The sequence below is a fragment of the Mobula hypostoma genome, chromosome 7 (assembly GCF_963921235.1).
Source record: "Mobula hypostoma chromosome 7, sMobHyp1.1, whole genome shotgun sequence".
NCBI classification, from domain to species: Eukaryota; Metazoa; Chordata; class Chondrichthyes; order Myliobatiformes; family Myliobatidae; genus Mobula; species Mobula hypostoma.
In genome coordinates, this window is record NC_086103.1 from 152,490,953 (window position 1) to 152,508,966 (window position 18,014).

Below are 18,014 nucleotides of genomic sequence, written 5' to 3' on the forward strand. Positions count from 1 at the left end.
AGAAAACTTCTGAAGATGACAAGACTCTGTGCAGTAGTTGAAGTCCAAGGTGTAAATGGTGAAGAGAAAGGGAGACAAGACAGTCCCCTGTGGAGCCCCAGTGCTGCTGATCACTCTGTCGGACACACAGTGTTGCAAGAAACTGGGCCCTTCAAACCAACAAGTCCACACTAACCATCAGCGCCCATGTATATTAATTGTACTCTAGCCCATTGTATCCCCTCCACATTCCCATCAATTATTCATGCCACTAACCCAAAGATTCTTACCACTTACTTACACAAGGGACAATATGCACTGACCAGTTAACCTACCAACACAGTTGTCTTTGGGATTTGAGTGAAAAGGAAACCACCCAGGGAAATCTTTACAAGCATAGGCAGACCATGCAAACTTCAACAGACAGCCCTGGAACTCAGGGTTGAACCTGGGTCACTGGATGTCAGGTAGTACCTGTCGTAGCCGTGCCACCCTTAAGAGTGATGAGAGCGGCACAAATCACATTAATAGTCGATCATCATTTTTTGTTTTATTTAAAGTGAGTGCAGTGAGAAAATTAAACTTGAACTGTGAAAGTCAACTGAGCAAGAATAGTGACTTTTTTCCAGATCAGAGAAGTTATTTATTCCAGATATGGTGTGTTGTAAATAGAATAAACACTTACATTATTATGCCTTGTGGCCTCAAAACTGAAGTAATTGCATATAGTTAAGTGATTCATATATCTAGAAGTACCAGGCCAATATATTCACCTGTGACAGAGGATTTCATTCCTAATGCAATAGTTTTGCAGCAGAGGTTGCTTATTCCCTTCCTAAGTTAAATGCATCCTGTTGTCCTGAGCCAATAATTCATAACAAAGCCTGACAAAGTAAGAAAGAAAACCCAGAGAGAATTATTGTGTGCTCTGGCTCCAAAGAGGATCTAAATGAATGAAAGCTATAATTATAGGGCTGGAATTAGAACAGCCCTTCTGTTCCGAGTCGAATCTATCTATCAAACTACAAGTCATTAAAGCTACACAACCTCATCCTGCAGCCTGCAAGTATCATTAACCATCAGTAAGATATTTCCACAGGGAATTGCATGTATATGCGGAGAGAGCAAAAAAAAAGGCAGACAAGCTAATCCCACATAGTTATTATAAGAAGTGACCGTGAAAAGAGAAGGCATTAGAGTTCTCCCATCTCTCTCTCTCTCTCTCTCTCTCTCTCTCTCTCTGTGCTACAAATTTTGTCTTATTCTCTCCACAGTTTGCCCTGGGAACCTTATGATACTTCCATAGGAACTGCATAGAAATGAACTTTGTTAGCATTTGTGAGGAGGCAGGCACGTTGGTGAGGCCTAATTTGGACTATTGTGTGCAGTTTTTGTCACCCACCTACAGGAAAAATGTAAATAAGGTTGAAAGAGTACAGAAAAAAAATTACAAGGATGTTGCTGGGTCTGGAGGACCTGAGTTGTAAGGAAAGGTTGAATAGTGTAGGACTTTATTCCTTGGAACGTAGGAGATTCAGAGGAGATTTGATCGAGGTATAAAAATTATGAGCGGTATAGATAGGGTAAATGCAAGCAGGCTTTTTCCACTGAGGCTGGGTAGGATTACTGCCAGAGGTTATGAGGTTATCGGGTAAAGGTGAAAAGTGAAATGTTTAAGGAGAACATAGGGGGAATTTTCTTCACTCAGAAGGTCGTGAGAGTGTAGAATGAGCTGCCAGCACAAGTGGTACATGCAAACTCTATTTCAACATTTAAGTGAAGTTTGGATAGCTACATGGAAGGTAATGGTATGGAGGGCTATGGTCCCAGAGCAGGTCAACAGTAATAGGCAGTTCAGCATGGACTAGATGGGCTAAAGGGCCTGTATTTTTTTCACAGTACTTTGCTATAACTCTATGTCCCTAATAGCATGTGCATCCATTATCTCCTTGGAGCATTACTGTGGACTGTGTTTCTGCCTTCTCCGCTACCATTTTGGAACACTACAGTAGTTCCAGTATTTCCTTGTCAGCTTCCCATTTTACAACAAACATACATCTTTAATAATCCACAGCTCTACTATGCACGTCTGTTCAATGGAATGTAATTCAGGGAACATTGGTAAATTGGTTAATATAATCACGTACCAAAGTACAGTGAAAAACTGTTTTGCATACTATTGATACAGGTCAATTCATTACAACTGTGCATTAAGGTAGTACAAGGTAAAGCAACAGCATAAAGCAGAATGGAGTGTTACAGTTACAAAGTCCAGTGCAGGTGGACAATAAGGTGCAAGGTAATAACAAAGTAGACTGTGAGGTCAAGAGTCTATCTTATCATACGAGGGAACCATTCAATAGTCTTATAACAGCAAGGTGGAAACTGCCCTTGAGCCTGGCGATATGTTTTCATGGTTTTGTTTCTTCTGCCCAATGGGAGGGGGGAGGAGAGGATGTCTATGGTGGTTGGGGTCTTTGATTATGTTAACTGCTTCATCGAGGCAGTGAGGAACATAGACAGAGTCCAAGGAGGGGAGGCTGGCTTCTGTGATGCACTGAGATGGAACCACAACTCTCTGCAGTTTCTTGTGGTCAAGAGCAGAACAGCTGCCATACCAATCTGTGATGCACCCAATAGGACATTTTCTGTGGTACATTGATAAAAGTTGCTGAAAGTATAAGGGGACATGTTAAATTTCTTTAGCCTCTTGAGGAAGTAGAGGCACTGGTGATCTTTCCTGGCTGTGGCATCAATGTGGTTGGACTAGGGCAGGCTATTGGTGTTGATGATTCCTAGAAAGTTAAAGATCTCAACCTTCTCAATTTCAGCATTGTTGAAGTAAACAGAAGCATGTGCACCACCTCCTTCCCAAGTCAATTACCATGTCTTTTGTTTTGCTGACACTGAGGGAAAGATTGCTGTCATGACACCATTTCACTAAGCTTTCTATTTCCTTCTTGTACAATGACTCATTGATGTTTGAAATACAGCGACTACAGAGTATCATCTGCAGACTTGTAGATGGAGTCAGAACAGAATCTGTCCTTGCAGTTTTATGTATATAGGGAGCAGAATAGGGGACTGAGGATGAAACCACGTGGGACAACAGTGCAAAGAGTAATTGTGGCAGAGGTGTTGCTGCCTATCCTCACCGAACATGGTCTACTGGTCAGGAGGGTAAGAATTCTGTTACAGAAGGAGGTGTTGACTCCCGGGACTTGGCCTGATGATGAGTTTATTTTATAGTATATTATTATTTTTATTACAGTATTGAAGATGGAGCTGTAGTCATTTAGCAATATATCCTATCAGTCTCACAGATACTTGTGCATGTACTGTATCTGTGTTTTCCTCAAGCTGACCATTTGTAACCTAGGCAAGACCTGTATGGTGTAATGGTGATCAAAGCAATCTGTAGAACTTAGTAGAATCAGTCATTTTCGTAATGTGGCCACAACAGTTGAAATCACATAAATTTGTAGAAAGCTAGTGGGTACTATTTTATGTGCAGATAACCTTATATAGAAAGACATTCAGTTAAGCAGATTTGGCAGACACTCACAAACATCCAATGTGCAACTTGTGAAATGCCACAATAAGAAAAAACATTTAGAAAGAACAAATGAATCAACAACTTCCAAAGCCGTAGAAGGGGATTCAGGTACATTCATTTTCAACATATAGATAACAGGCTGATTAGAAAAATTGAACATGAGCCTTATATTTCATTGAATGGGATGTCAACTTATATAACATTGAGCAATATGCACAAAACGCTGGAGATACTCACCAAGCCAGGCAGCACCTATGAAGGGGAATAAACGATCAATATTTTGGGCCAAGACCCTTCATCAGGACTGGAAAGGAAGGGGGTGTAAGCCAGAGCAAGTAGGTGGGGAAGGGGAGAAATACAAACTGACAGGAGAATTAAAGAATATTGGTTCCACTGCAGTCGGAAGATTAGTATGATGTGACTTTGCTCCTGCTTGTTTGGCACTATTACTCAAGTCACATTTCACCATCGCCTAATTTAAAGCACAATTATAGAGAGACTATCAAGTCATGCAGGTAACATTGAAGAAATCAATTACTTTTTTAAACCAGAGACTATGAGAACCATTGGCAAGAATGCCATCAATCTCATTGATTTATGCTAAAAGGCCAAAATGCTGTATATGACAACATTGCTGACAACATTCACCAGAATTACATTCAAATTTCATTCACATTCACTAGAATACATTATGGATCCAGTTTTAAATTGGCATAAAACAGTAAGTTGTGAATTTCCTCTGATTATTATAGTCATGGCAAATATTATCAGGAAATTCCATCTCAGTAATTCAAGGAGGATAAGGGGATATTTGACAGGTGAGGACAAAATTGTGTACCAATAGATCACCCTTGATTTTATTGATTGGCAGAGAGGATTTAGAGGCCAAGTACTTGCTCCTGTGTATATTAATACGTTCAGATGTTTCATGCAGTGTTTTAGACAAACATAATAGCAGATTAAATTGGGAACAAATAACTTGGATTAAACTTGCAACTAGGGTTGCCATACTGCCCTGACCTGCATGTAATTATCTGGTTGAGTCATAGAGGGCCATACAAGCTGGCATTGCTCACTGGAGTCTGGCAGTGAGGCAGAGCTAAGTCTTAGGGTTGAGTAGGCCTCTGGTAGCCTAGTACTGAAGCCTCACCAATGAACTCCTATCAAACCCCACCCTAGAGCACTCCAGACATCTCTGGCTGGAGATAAGTCTGGGGAACTGACTCTTACCTTCAAAAATCTGTGAAGCATTATTTGAGTTTAGGTTTTTCTGATATTCTGAGACAGTTAAAAATAAAATTGTCATAAATGATTTAGACTTTAATACAGAAAATACTCAGCTGGTAAGACAGTGTCTATGGAGAAAGAAATAGAGTTAACATGCCAGGTAAATAACCCTTCATCCATTTTCATTTGAAATTTCCAGCATCTTCACTTTGTTTTTAATAGAAATTAAATATTTTCTTAAAAATAAGAAATTGGAAATCCTAAGGTATGATTAAATAAACCTAGAAAGATATTCTTCTCCATAATTTTGAGGTTAGAAATACTCAGTTAGAATGGAATTCCAGTCTATATTGCATACCCTAATCTGATTACATGATGCAGGTTCCCAGTATTTAATGAAATTTTGTCCCAGGCTCACGGCTGGTTTCTTACCCGGGAGGGAGAGGCGACTGCCAAATGTTTCCTTCAGAACCACCAGCCGCAGGCAGCAGAACTTGGCCCATTACCTGAATGCTTAATACGTTCAACCTCTGCAGAGCAGCAATAACAAAATCAATAAATGTTGAATTATATAGCCTTTGAGTCAATCACTGCAGTGATCAAACGATGCGATGCTCTGATCAGACCTCAGAAGGAAAGATTTGGGGGTAATAAAGAATAAGGAAATTATTTCATTTTGACAGCCATTATTTGAATACATCCTCCAAAGTAAAATGAGAGCTTTTGTTTTGATAATTTCATGGTATCCTGCAGCACACAAGGAAACCAAACATGCATTGTGGCTAGGTTAGTTCTCTGAAAGAACCATACAATTAATTCCACACTCCCAGCTTTTCCTAAAGCCATACACGTATTGCTTTTTGATGTTTATTCATTCCCTTTTGAAAGTTGTTGCTGAATCCGCTTCTGCCAGTCTTTCAAGCAGTGCACTGCAAATCGTAGCAGGTTGCTGCATAAATAAATCTCCTCTATTCGCTGTACTCTGCTTCCAATACTGATGATCAAGAATCTGAAATCTGTAGTACATAGCCATTCCCCATCTTAGCCACCAACACCACAAGTAAGAGCAGCTTCCATTTATTTACTATTTGAACACTTCTGTAAATCATCTTATTGCTTTGAAGAGATCAATCCCAATTTCTCTAGCCCTAGTAATCCCTCATCCCTGGAAACTGCATCAACTACTGGAACATTGGACTGAAAGAATGTTAATGCAGAATGGCTATTTCAAGCTTACTGTACAAGAAGCTGAGGCTAATAACAAAAATGACCAGCACACAATGGACAATGAGAGCCTTTGTGAATCATAAAATGGTATGAACTTCTTTTTGGAATACTAAATGGATTCAATCAATTGCCTCACAGCACTACGAAATCCATCAATTTGGAAAGCAATTTATTGTTCTGAACTAACTGAGTAGCAGCATTCTGAATCAATGCCAACCACCTCTTTGCAATACCTTCCTCATCTCTGAAATGTTCTTCTTAAGCCTCGCTTACTCCTTCTCTTTCCTCCTCAACACACTCTTTAAAGCCTACTTCTTTTACTTGTCTAAATATCTCCCATGTATCTCAGTAATGAAGTTAACACTCCCATGAGTCACTATAGGACCGTTTAATACATTAAAAGGTACTATACAGTTTTCTGTTAGTGTAAATTGTCTGTTGCTGTCTTCAGATCAGATGGTTACAGTGTGCTGAGGTTCATGAAGTCTATATTAATGCTGGTGGGTGGAAGGCGGCACAGACCTCGGAGATTTCAATGTATGAGTATAAATTTACAAAATGTGGATCTATTGACAAATCACTGCAGCTTCCATTTCTTTTGGAACAAGAACATGGCATTATGTCATATCCTAAAAACATTGAATATTATTCCAGGGACAATCTATTTGCTTCCTTACATTTAATTTAGTGTTATTCAGCTGACAGTGCATACAATATATCTGAGCTGATAATTTCACATCAAGGATCCTTTGCATTTCAACAATAAACTCACAAACAAAGCTATTTTCTTTCATTCAGACTACTCAGCCACGAGAGTTAGCGTGTATATTTATTTAGAGATACAGAGCGGAATATGCCCTTCCAGCCCTGTGAGCCAAAACACCCAGCAATCCACCGATTTAGAAGACCATAAGACCAAAAGATATAGGAGCAGAAGTAGGCCATTCGGCCCAGCAAATCTGCTCCGCCATTCAATCATGGGCTGATCCAATTCTTCCAGTCATCCTCACCCCCTGCCTTCTCCCCATACCCTTTGATGCCCTGGCTAATCAAGAACCTACCTATCTCTGCCTTAAATGCGCCCAATGACTTGACCTCCACAGCCGCTCGTGGCAATAAATTTCACAGATTTACCACCCTCTGACTAAAGTAATTTCTCTGCATCTCAGTTCTAAATGGACGTCCTTTAATCCTGAAGTTGTGCCCTCTTGTCCTAGACTCCCCTACCATGGGAAATAACTTTGCCGTATCTAATCTATTCAGGCCTTTTAACATTCGGAATGTTTCTATGAGATCTCCCCTCATTCTCCTGAACTCCAGGGAATACCCCAAGAGCTGCCAGCTGTTCCTCATACAGTAACCTTTTCATTCCTGGAATCATTCTCGCAAATCTTCCCTGAACATATCCTTTCTAAAATAAGAAGCTCAAAACTGCACACAATACTCACAAGTGCCTTATAGAGCATCAACATCACATCCCATCTCTTACATTATACACCTCTAGAAATGAATGCCAGCATTATATTCGCCTTCTTCACCACCAACTCAACCTGGAGATTAATCTTTAGGGTATCCTGCACAAGGACTCCCCAAGTCCCGTTGTTTCTCTGCATTTTGAATTCTCTCCCCATCTAAATAATAGTCTGTCCATTTATTTCTTCCAGCAAAGTGCATGACCATACAATTTCCAACATTGTATTTCATTTGCCACTTCTTTGCCCATTCCTCTAAACTATCTTAGTCTCTCTGCAGGTTCTCTGTTTCCTCAACAATACCAGCTCCTTCACCTATCTTTGTATCATCAGCAAATTTAGCCACAAATCCATTAATCCCATAGACCAAATCATTGAAACACGTCGTAAAAGGCAGCGGTCCCAACACCGACCCTTAAGGAACTCCACTGGTATGTAGCAGCCAGCCAGAATAGGATCCCTTTATTCCCACTCTGTTTTCTGCCAATCAGCCAATGCTCCACCCATGCTAGTAACTCCCCTGTAATTCCATGGGCTCTTATCTTGCTAAGCAGCCTCATGTGCGGCACGTTGTCAAAGGCCTTCTGAAAATCCAAGTACAGTACATCTACAGATGCAGTAGATGCATCTCCTTTGTCTACCCTGCTTGTAATTTCCTCAAAAAATTGCAGTAAGTTAGTCAGGCAGGATTTTCCTTTAAGGAAACCATGCTGGCTTTGGCCTGTCTTGTCATGTGCCTCCAGGTACTCTAATCGCATCCCTAACAATTGATTCCAACAGCTTCCCAACCACTGATGTCAGGCTAACAGGTCTATAGTTTCCTTTCTGCTGCCTCCCACACTTCTTAAATAGCGGAGTAACATTTGCAATTTTCCAGTCATTAGATTAGATTATGATTAGATTATGAGAACAGTCAGTCCTTGTTTATTGTCATTTAGAAATGCATGCATGCATTAAGAAATGATACGTTCCTCCAGAGTGATATCACAGAAAAACAGGACAAACCAAAGACTGACACTGACAGAACCACATAATTATAACATATAGTTACAGCAGTGCAAAGCAATACCATAATTCGATAAAGAACAGACCATGGGCACGGTAAAAAAAAAAAGTCTCAATATCCTGGTCGACTCCCGAGTCCCCGATAGCAGGCGGCAAAGGGAGAAACTCCCTGCCATAAACCTTCGGGCACCGACAACTGCTGATGCATTGGAAGCACCCGACCACAGCCGACACTGAGTCCATCTGTCCGAAAACTGCGAGCCTCCGACCAGCCCCTCCGATACAGCCTCCCGAGTGCCATCCTCTGCCGAGTGCCTTCGACCTTGCCCTGGCCACCGAAACAAGCAAAGCCGAGGATTCGGGGCCTTCTCCTCCAGAGATTCCGGACCACACAGTAACAGCGGCAGCGAAGCAGGCATTTCAGAAGTTTCTCCAGATGTTCCTCTGTACTCTCACATCTGTCTCCATCAAATCAGAATTGTGCACAGTACCTACTTGCCAAATAACAGACATCACCACTGGAGTGGCCGCGCACGCTGCGTCCAGTACAATGCCAGAATTTAACCTAGCCTAATCACAGAACAATTTACAATGACCAATTAAGCTAACAGGTACGTCTTTGGACTTTGGGCACCTTTGAACTCTGAACTCCAATGCCCCAAGCAATAATAGCATTGTGTTAACTTCTGCGCTACCGTGGCACCCCAAGGTATTTCAATTACTCCTTCTCAACAATAGGTTTGCTGCCTTGACTTGATGCAACTTGAGCAATTGCAGGACCTGGTTTCCTTGCTGCTTGATGCATACTTTTCAGTCCCCTGCCTGCATGCCTGGCCATCTCAATAGCTGCTTTTGACCCTTTGGACCACATTACGTTTGTACCCTGTCTCTATCTAGATTTTACTGCTCCTCTTTGAGTACCCAGCTTAGGCTGGTGCAACTTCTACTCATTTGATTTAACACATACAAGGTTTTAGTGCAAATCTACACTTGTATAACGGTAATAGGCTAATGTTGTAAATTAGCAGAGTAATCCTACCACATTAAGAATCCGTTTATTTCAGTACCATACTTTTTTCTCAATGTGCCAAGAAAAGAAGGCAGACAATCCACTTTATTCAAGTTCAAGGTAAACTTACTATTAAAGTACATATCTGTCACCAAATGCTAGACTAAGATTCATTTTCTTGTGGGCATTCACTGTAAGTACAAAGAAACATGATAGAATCAATTAAAAACTGCACACATCAAAAACAGACAAACAACCAACGTGCAAAAGTCAACAAATTATGCAAATATGAACAAGAAACACACAATAATAACAAAAATAAATAAGTAATTAATATTGAGAAAGTAAGATTCAGCATCCTTGAAAGTGATCCGATGGAGTGTGGAATCCGTTTAGTGTTAGGGTGAGTGAGGTCATCCCCTCTGGTTCAGGAGCCTGATGGTTGAAGGATAATGACTGTTCCTGAGCCTAGCAGTGTGAGACCTCCTTCCTGATGGCAGCAGCGAGAAGAGAGCATGACCTGGATGGTGAACGTCCTTGATAATGATGCTGCTCTCCTGCCGCGGCACTCCTTGTAGATTTGTTCAATTGTGGGGATGGTATTATGATTGACTGGGCTGTATCCACTACTTTTTATAGGCTTTTACGCTCAAGGGCATTGTTGTAAACATTACCTACAAATGTACCCATCCTACTTATTAATTAACTAAATGAAAGTATTGATGAGTGGGAGCCACTGAAGTCTGAGGAATAATCCCACAGGCACATCAGAGCTCTCAAATGCCTGATTATAATTACCACCATTGATCCCAATCATTTGTTTGGTATTATAGACCCAATTTATTATCCAATTTACAGCTTCCCACAAATCTTTAAGAAATTTTAACAGCTTTTTCTTCTGAAAACCAATCATTATAACATCTAACACATTACTTCAGCTTAAATAAATTATTAAGGCTTGGCGATTTTGGGTAACATCTTATTTTTTTCATTTTTGATATGCTCTGTTGTATTATTAACCTCACACTGAATAAAAGGTAAAGCATTGTAATATGTCCTTTTGAATTGGTGACAAACATGTCAACATCATTCCCAGGATCAGGATTATGCTATCTGCTATCCTATGAAGGAATTAGATTTTGCAAACATTTTAATAGTCAAATTCTTGCATTTTACGTCCCAATTTCAACTGGTGCCATAACAACAACTTCTTACTGAATATCAGCAAGAACAAGGAGCTGGTTATAGATTCAGAAGACAGAACGCAAGGATCAGAGGTGGAGAGGGTCAGCAACTTTGAATTCCTAGCTGCTGTCATTTCTGAGGAGCTGCCCTGGGCCTGGCACACAAGTGCAATTATGAAGAAAGCCCAGCAGCGCCTTTACTTTCTTAGGAGTTTGCAAAGACTCGACATGACATCTAAAACTTTGACAACTTGTACAAATGTGCAGCGGAGAGTATATTGACTGGCTGCGTCACAACCTGGTATGACCCATTTCATCACAGGTAAAGACCTTCCAACCGTTAAGAACATCTACATGAAATACTATGGTAAGAAAGTAGCATCCATCATCAGGGACCCTCAACACACAGAAAATGCTCTCTTCTTAGTGCTGCCATCAGGAAGAAGGTATGGGAATCTCAGGACTCATACCACCAGGTTCAGAATGAGTTAACACCCCTCAAACAAAAGGCTCTTGAACCAAAGTGGATAACTTCACTCAGCTTCACTTGCTCCTTCATTGAAGTGTTCCCACAACCAAATGGCGTATCTTCAAGGACTCTTCATCTCATATTCTCAATGCTTATTGCTTATTCATCTATTTATTTATTATTATTATCATTTCTTCTTCTGTATTTGCACAGTTTGTTGTCTTCTGCACTCTGGTTGAATGCCCTAGTTGGATGGTCTTTCAATGATTCAGTTATAGTAATTATTCTATAGATTGATTATGTCCACATGAAAATGGATCTCATGGTTGTACATACAGTACATGTGGTCACATACTAGTTGCAAGAAAAAGTTTGTAGAGCCTTTAGAATTACCTGATTTTCTGCACTAATTACTCATGAGATGCAGTCTGATCTTCACCTACATCACAATAATAGGCAAACACAATCTGCCTAAACTAATAACACAGAAACAATTGTACTTCTTCTCATCAATGCTGAGTACACCATTTAAACAATCAGTCTAGATTCAAAAAAGGATGTGAAGCTCTGGGGTAATGCCCTCTATAAAAGCTATTTGGAGTCAGGTGTTCCAATCAATGAGATGAGATTGGAGGTGTGTGTTATAGAGGTGCCCTGTCCTATAAAAAAGACAGAGTCTTTTTAAGAAGAGTTTGCTCTTCTTAAGAATGATATGTTTATGTGCACCATGCCTTGATCAAAACAACTTTCAGACGATCTTAGAAAACGAATTGTAGAGATGCATGAAGCTGGAAAAGGCTACAATATCATTTCTAAAGACCTGAGTGTTCACCATTCCACAAGAAATTGTCTACAAATGGAGGAATTTCAATACTGTTGCTGGGAGAGGGTGTTCTGCAAAGATCAGACCAAGAGCACAACATGCAATGCTGAGGAAAGTGAAGAAGAACCCAAGGGTAACAGTAAAAGACATGCAGAGCTCTCTAGAACTTGCTAAAGTCTCTGTTCATGTGTTCACTATAAGAAAAACACTGAACAAGAATGATGTTCATGGAAGGACACCATGGAGGAAACCACTACTCTCCAAAATAAAACATTGCTACACATCTCAAGTTTACAAAAGACCACCTGGATGCTCCACAATGCTTCTGGGACAATGTTCTGTGGACAGGTGAGATAAAAGTTGAACTTTTTGGCAGAAATGCATACTGCTATGTTTGGAGGAAAAATGACACTGCACACCAACAGCAAAACTTCATCCCAACTGTGAAGCGTGGTGGAAGAAGCATCATGTTTGGAGCTGCTTTGCTGCCACTGGGTCTGGACAGCTTGCAATCATTGAGGGAACAATGAATTCAAAATTGTATTAAGACATTTTACAGGAGAATGTCAGGGTAGTGGTCCATCACCTGAAGCTTAATAGAAGTTGAATGATGCAGCAAGACAATGATCCAAAAGACGAAAGTAAATCAACAACAGAAAGGTTTAAAAAGAAGAAAATTCCTGATTTGGAATGGTCAGGTCAGAGTCTGGACTTTAACTCAATTGAGATGCTGTGGCATGACCTGAAGAGGGCTGTTCATTCAAAGTATCACAGAAATATTGATGAACTGAAAAAGTTTTGTAGGAAGGAATGGTCTAAAATTCTGCCTCGCCATTGTGCAAGTCTGATGAGCAGCTACAAGGAATGTCTGGTGGAGGTTATTGCTGCTGTCACGTACCCCATGACGGGTTAAAGAACCAGCAGAAATAGAAAACACTTTGGAGTCCGGTATTGCTATTAACTAATAGAATTTATTAGTAACTATGTTAGAATTTATTAGTAACTATGTAATACAGTAATATAAATGCAGATATATAAAAAACAGGTTAGCAATGATTATATATAAGTAAGTGTGGAAATATATGAAAACCAAGCTTCTTCAAGTCTAAAGGTAAATAGATAGTCTTAAGATGATGAGTAAAGTTCAGTTCAGTTTGTGGTATTGAGTTGAGTAGTGATGGAGAGAGAGAGAGAGGTGGGGAGAAATCTGAGTCTTCAGGTGAGCTGACGCCATCGATCTTCCCATTGTCCTCCGAAATCCTTTAGAAGTCACCGACTGTAACCACAACAAAGGGGACCATTCTTCTGTGGTGGAATTATCAACCCAGGTGAGGGTTGGCCACACAAATAACTCCCACCAGTCACACCCCTTTTCACACTGCGAGAGCCACTGATCGATCCTCCAAAACCCACCTTTTCTGTGGGGCACTACAAAGCTCATTCAGTATCCAAAACCATATGTCTCCAGGTCTATCATCTGACCTTCTATTTATCTCCCCTTGCTGAGTACCAACTGTCTCTCAAACAACTCCTCCCTTCTCTTTCTGTAAGAATTTCCAAGCAGGCAGCGTCCTTATAGAAAGTATAAATATGCTGTAAGCAGTCTTCGCCTCTCTCTCTTTTTAACAAGGTGTTTGTGTTGGGCACCTCTCTCTCTCTCTCTTTACAAAAAGCACAGTTCATAGGGGTAATTCAGGGCCCCGTCACACTGCTAAAGGACGTTCTTCCAGTTATTAAATATAAGGGTTCACATACTTTTTCCAGCCTGGACTGTGAATGATTAAACAATGTGCTCAACAAAGATGTGAAAATTACAATTGTTTGTGTTATTAGTTTAGGTAGATTGTGTTTTCTATTATTGTGACTTAGATGGAGATCAAACCACATTTTATGAGGAATTTATGCAGAAAACCAGGTAATTACAAAGGGTGCACAAACTTTTTCTTGAACTTGTATATGTACTTTGATAATAAGTTTACTTTGAATTTTGAACTGTTCATGTGCATCTTCCATTTTGACATCATATTTATAGAACAAGCTTGAATATCAGCCATGATAAGACCATAAAGACATAGGAGCTGAATTAGGGCATTCGGCCTATCTAGTCTGTTCCACTATTTGATCTAGCTGATTTATTTTCCCTCTGAACCCCATTCTCGTGACTTCTCTCCATAACCTTTTGACACCCTTTCCATAAAGAACCTGTTAAACTCTGCTTTAAATGAATAACTTGGCATTCACAGCCATCTGTGGCAATGAATTCTACAATTCACTAACCATTGACTAAACAAATTCCTTCTCATCTCTGTCCTACAGGGACAACTTTTTATTCTAAGTTTGTGCCCTCTAATCCTGGACTCTCACTCTATAGGAAATATCTACTTCACATCTACTGTGTCAGTCTTTCAATATTCATTAGATTTCAATAAGACTCCTCTCAGTCTTCTAAATACCAGTGAGCACAGGCCGAGGGCCATCAAATGCTATTCTTTCATTCCCAACTCATTCTTGTAAGCCTCCTCTGGATCCAGTCCAGTGCCAGGTCACCTTTTCTTAAATAAAGAGCCCCAAACTGCATGCAATACTCCAAGTGCAGTCTCATGAATACCATATAAAGTCTCAGCATTACATCCTTGCTTTCATTATGTGCCATGTCGCATGACTTGTGATCACGTTCTTCGACCATGACTGTCCTTGGCATATTTTTCTACAGAAGTGGCTTGCCATTGCCTTTTTCTGGGCAGTGTCTTTACAAAATGGGTGACCCCAGCCATTATCAATATTCTTCAGAGGTCATCTGAAGAATGGTGTCAGTGGTCGCATAACCAGGACTTGTGATATGTCACACAACTATCCACCACCTGCTTCCATGGGCTTCATGTGACCCTGATTGTGGGGTTAAGCAGGTACTACATCTTGCCCAAGCATGAATTGCAGGCTAGCGAAGGGAAGGAGCACCTTACAACTCCTCTGGTAGAGATGTATCTCCACCTCTCAAATGAATGTTAACATAGCATTTGCCTTCTTTCAGTCCTCTGGAACGATTCCAGAATCCAGTAATTCTTGAAAGATCATTACTAATGCCTACACAATCTCTTCAGCTCTCTGTTTCAGAACCCTAGAGTGTAGTCCATCTGAACGAGGTGACTTAACTACCTTCAGATTGTTCAGCTTCCCCAGCACCCCCAGCACCGTCTCCTTCATAACAGCAACTACACTCACTTTTGGCCCCCGCACTTTCAAATTTCTGGCATACGGCTACTGTCTTCCATAATAAAGACTGAAGCAAAATTAAGAAAATTGCCCATTTCTTTTTCCCCTGTTACTACCTCTCCAGTGTCATTTGCCTGCGGTCTGATATCCACTCTCACCTCTCTTTTACTCATATCTGAAACAATTTCTGTATCCTCTTTTATATTATTGGCTAGCTTACCTTCATATTTCATCTTTCCTATCCTTATGGTTTTTTAGTTGCCTTCTGTTAGTTTTTAGAGGCTTCCCAATCCACTAACTTCCCACTAATTTTTGCTATATTATATGCTCCCTCTTTTTATTTAATGCTGTTTTTGACTTCTCTTGTCAGTCATGGTTTCCTCATCCTCCCTTGAGAATACTTCTTCTTTGGAAAGAATCTATCTTGCACCTTCCAAGTTGCTTCAAAACCTCCTGCCACTGCTGTTTTGCCGTCATCTGTGCTGCTCTCTCCTTTCATCCAACTTTGCCCAGCTCCTCTCTCATGCCTCTGTAATTCCCTTTAATACAATACTGATACATTTGACTTTAACTTCTCTCTCTCAAGTTGCAGGGTGGATTCTATCATGTTATGATCACTACCTCCTAAGGGTTCCTTTATATTAAGCTCCCTAATAAAATCTGTTTCATTGCATAACACCCAATCCCAAATTGCCTTTTTCCTAGTAGGCTCAACCAGAAGCTGCTCTAAAAGGCCATCTACAAATTCCATCTCTTGGGATCCAGCACCAGACTGTTTTTTTTCCCTATCTACCTGCATATTGAAATTCCCCTTGCAATTGCCCTCTTTACATATCTTTTCTATCTCCGATTGTAATTTGTACTCCGCACCCTGGTTACTGTTTAGGGGCCTGTATATGTATAACTCCCATCAGGGTCTTCTTACACTTGCAGTTTCTTAACTGCATCCCCAAGAATTCTACATCTTCCAATCCTATGTTACCCCATTCTAAGGATTTGATTTCATTTTTTACCAAAAGAGCCATCATCACCTCTGCCTACCCACTTGTCCTTTCAATATAATGTATATTCTTTTATGGCAAGCTCCCAGCTATGATCTTCTTTCAGTCACAACTCCGCGATGCCCATAACATCATACCTGCCAATCTCTAACTGTGCGACAAGATCATCTACCTTATTCTGTATACTGTGTGCATTCAAATATAATACCTTCAGTCCTGTTTTCATCACCCTTTTTAACCCTCCCCAACTGCTCTAGCAAACCTGCCTGCAAGGATATTGGCCCCACTCTGGTGCAGGTGTAACCCATCCTTTTTTTTGACAGTTCATACAAAAGAAGAGATCCCAATGATCTAGAAATCAAAAACTCTCCACCAACTCTGCCCTCTACACCAGTTCCTTATTGCTCACCAAGCTCATCTACTTCACCATTAACCCAGAAGAATTGCTAACATTTCTCCTCAATATTATACTCATTCCCTTCATGATCAAATTAACTCATTAAGATCCGAGTTTCGATCTACCTCATTATCCAGCTCATGGATGAAATCTTCATTTGTAATTATGGATTCACACCACCAACATACCTGGGCACTCAGAAAGCTTGCATTGAATGCCATAGAGGTAGACACTTGCACTAACTTGGGAGAAAGCTTTGTGGAGTGGTTAGAGCTTATGGGTATCAGTGAGGGGGTAAATAGGCAACTCTTTGCAGACTTGTGAACCTCACTGTCTGATGGGAGGTGTTTCAGGTTTAAGCAGTTCAGTTCAAGCAACTTCCCTCCAGTGTTTGAAGGCTACAGTTAGTGACCAGGAAACGTAAACTTTTCAATTCTCTCTGCAGTTTGTGCCTGACCCCTGCTGAGTTCCTGAAGCAGTTTGATATTTTTTACCCATCATTATGTCCATATCTTGAAACAAAAATGGGTTTGAGAAGAAGTCAGAAAAGAAACCTCTAGTTTAGTCACATTATTCCCTGTAGATCTTTGCAATTGAAGCAACTATAATAAACTTAAAAACAAACTTTGTGGTACCATGGCAACAACAGAAGTCAACCAGCGCCTAACCTGTATAGTGTGGTTGATTACTATAAACAGTGCTGGTGGGTGTTAAATTCTGTGAGATTAGGGGAAGGTGTTTACTGCAGCAATCAATACTAAAATGCTAACAATGACATGAAATCAGCATTACTCACAGATTGGCGTTTCATTTCAATTCTCTGCATGTTATTCTCCCATTACATTCTGTTTTCTATTAATATGGATGACATTTTTTCCACATCATGTTCTGTCTACCACATTCTTCCAATTCATTGAACTAGTGTATATCCTACTGAAGCCTCTGCACCCATCTTTAAATCAAACTCAGCAAACAGGAATGTACAACACTTACTTTCCACATGACTGATCCTCGTCACAACTTCACAACTCACAATGATCTATTTTTTCCTATTGTTCTCCAAGCGTTAACGAAACTCTGGTCTATGCTGATGTATTACCCCTAAACCTGTTTCATAAACTCATGCAGTATTTTATCAGAGCCCTTCTGCAAGTTCAAATATATCACCATCTACATGTTCCTCTTTATCCATTCTGCTCACAGAACCTCAAAATTACAACATCTTTGTCATTTTCCTTTTTAACGTCCCAGACTAATTCACTGAATTCTGAAAAATCCCAATCTGATTTTCAGAACAGTTTTTTGTAAAGCTGATATTTTTTCTTTGGCTCCAGTACTATCTTTAAGTTTCTCTTATTAAATACTGTACAATTGAATCACTTTTCATAGTGGAGTTAAGGCTTAAAGGGCATTAACTAAATGATTTTTAAGTTAGGTACCACTCATTTATTG

The 18,014-nt window shown here is 40.2% G+C and overlaps 1 long non-coding RNA gene across 1 annotated transcript in view; it reads right to left on the reverse strand.

Moving 5' to 3' along the window:
• The window catches only part of LOC134349048 (uncharacterized), a 48,447-nt gene extending 30,953 nt beyond the window's left edge, over positions 1 to 17,494 (reverse strand). The window contains exon 1 of the long non-coding RNA XR_010018572.1: positions 17,359 to 17,494. This is a non-coding gene — a long non-coding RNA (uncharacterized LOC134349048). The remainder of the gene's footprint in view (positions 1 to 17,358) is intronic.
• Between the last annotated feature and the right edge of the window lie 520 nt (positions 17,495 to 18,014).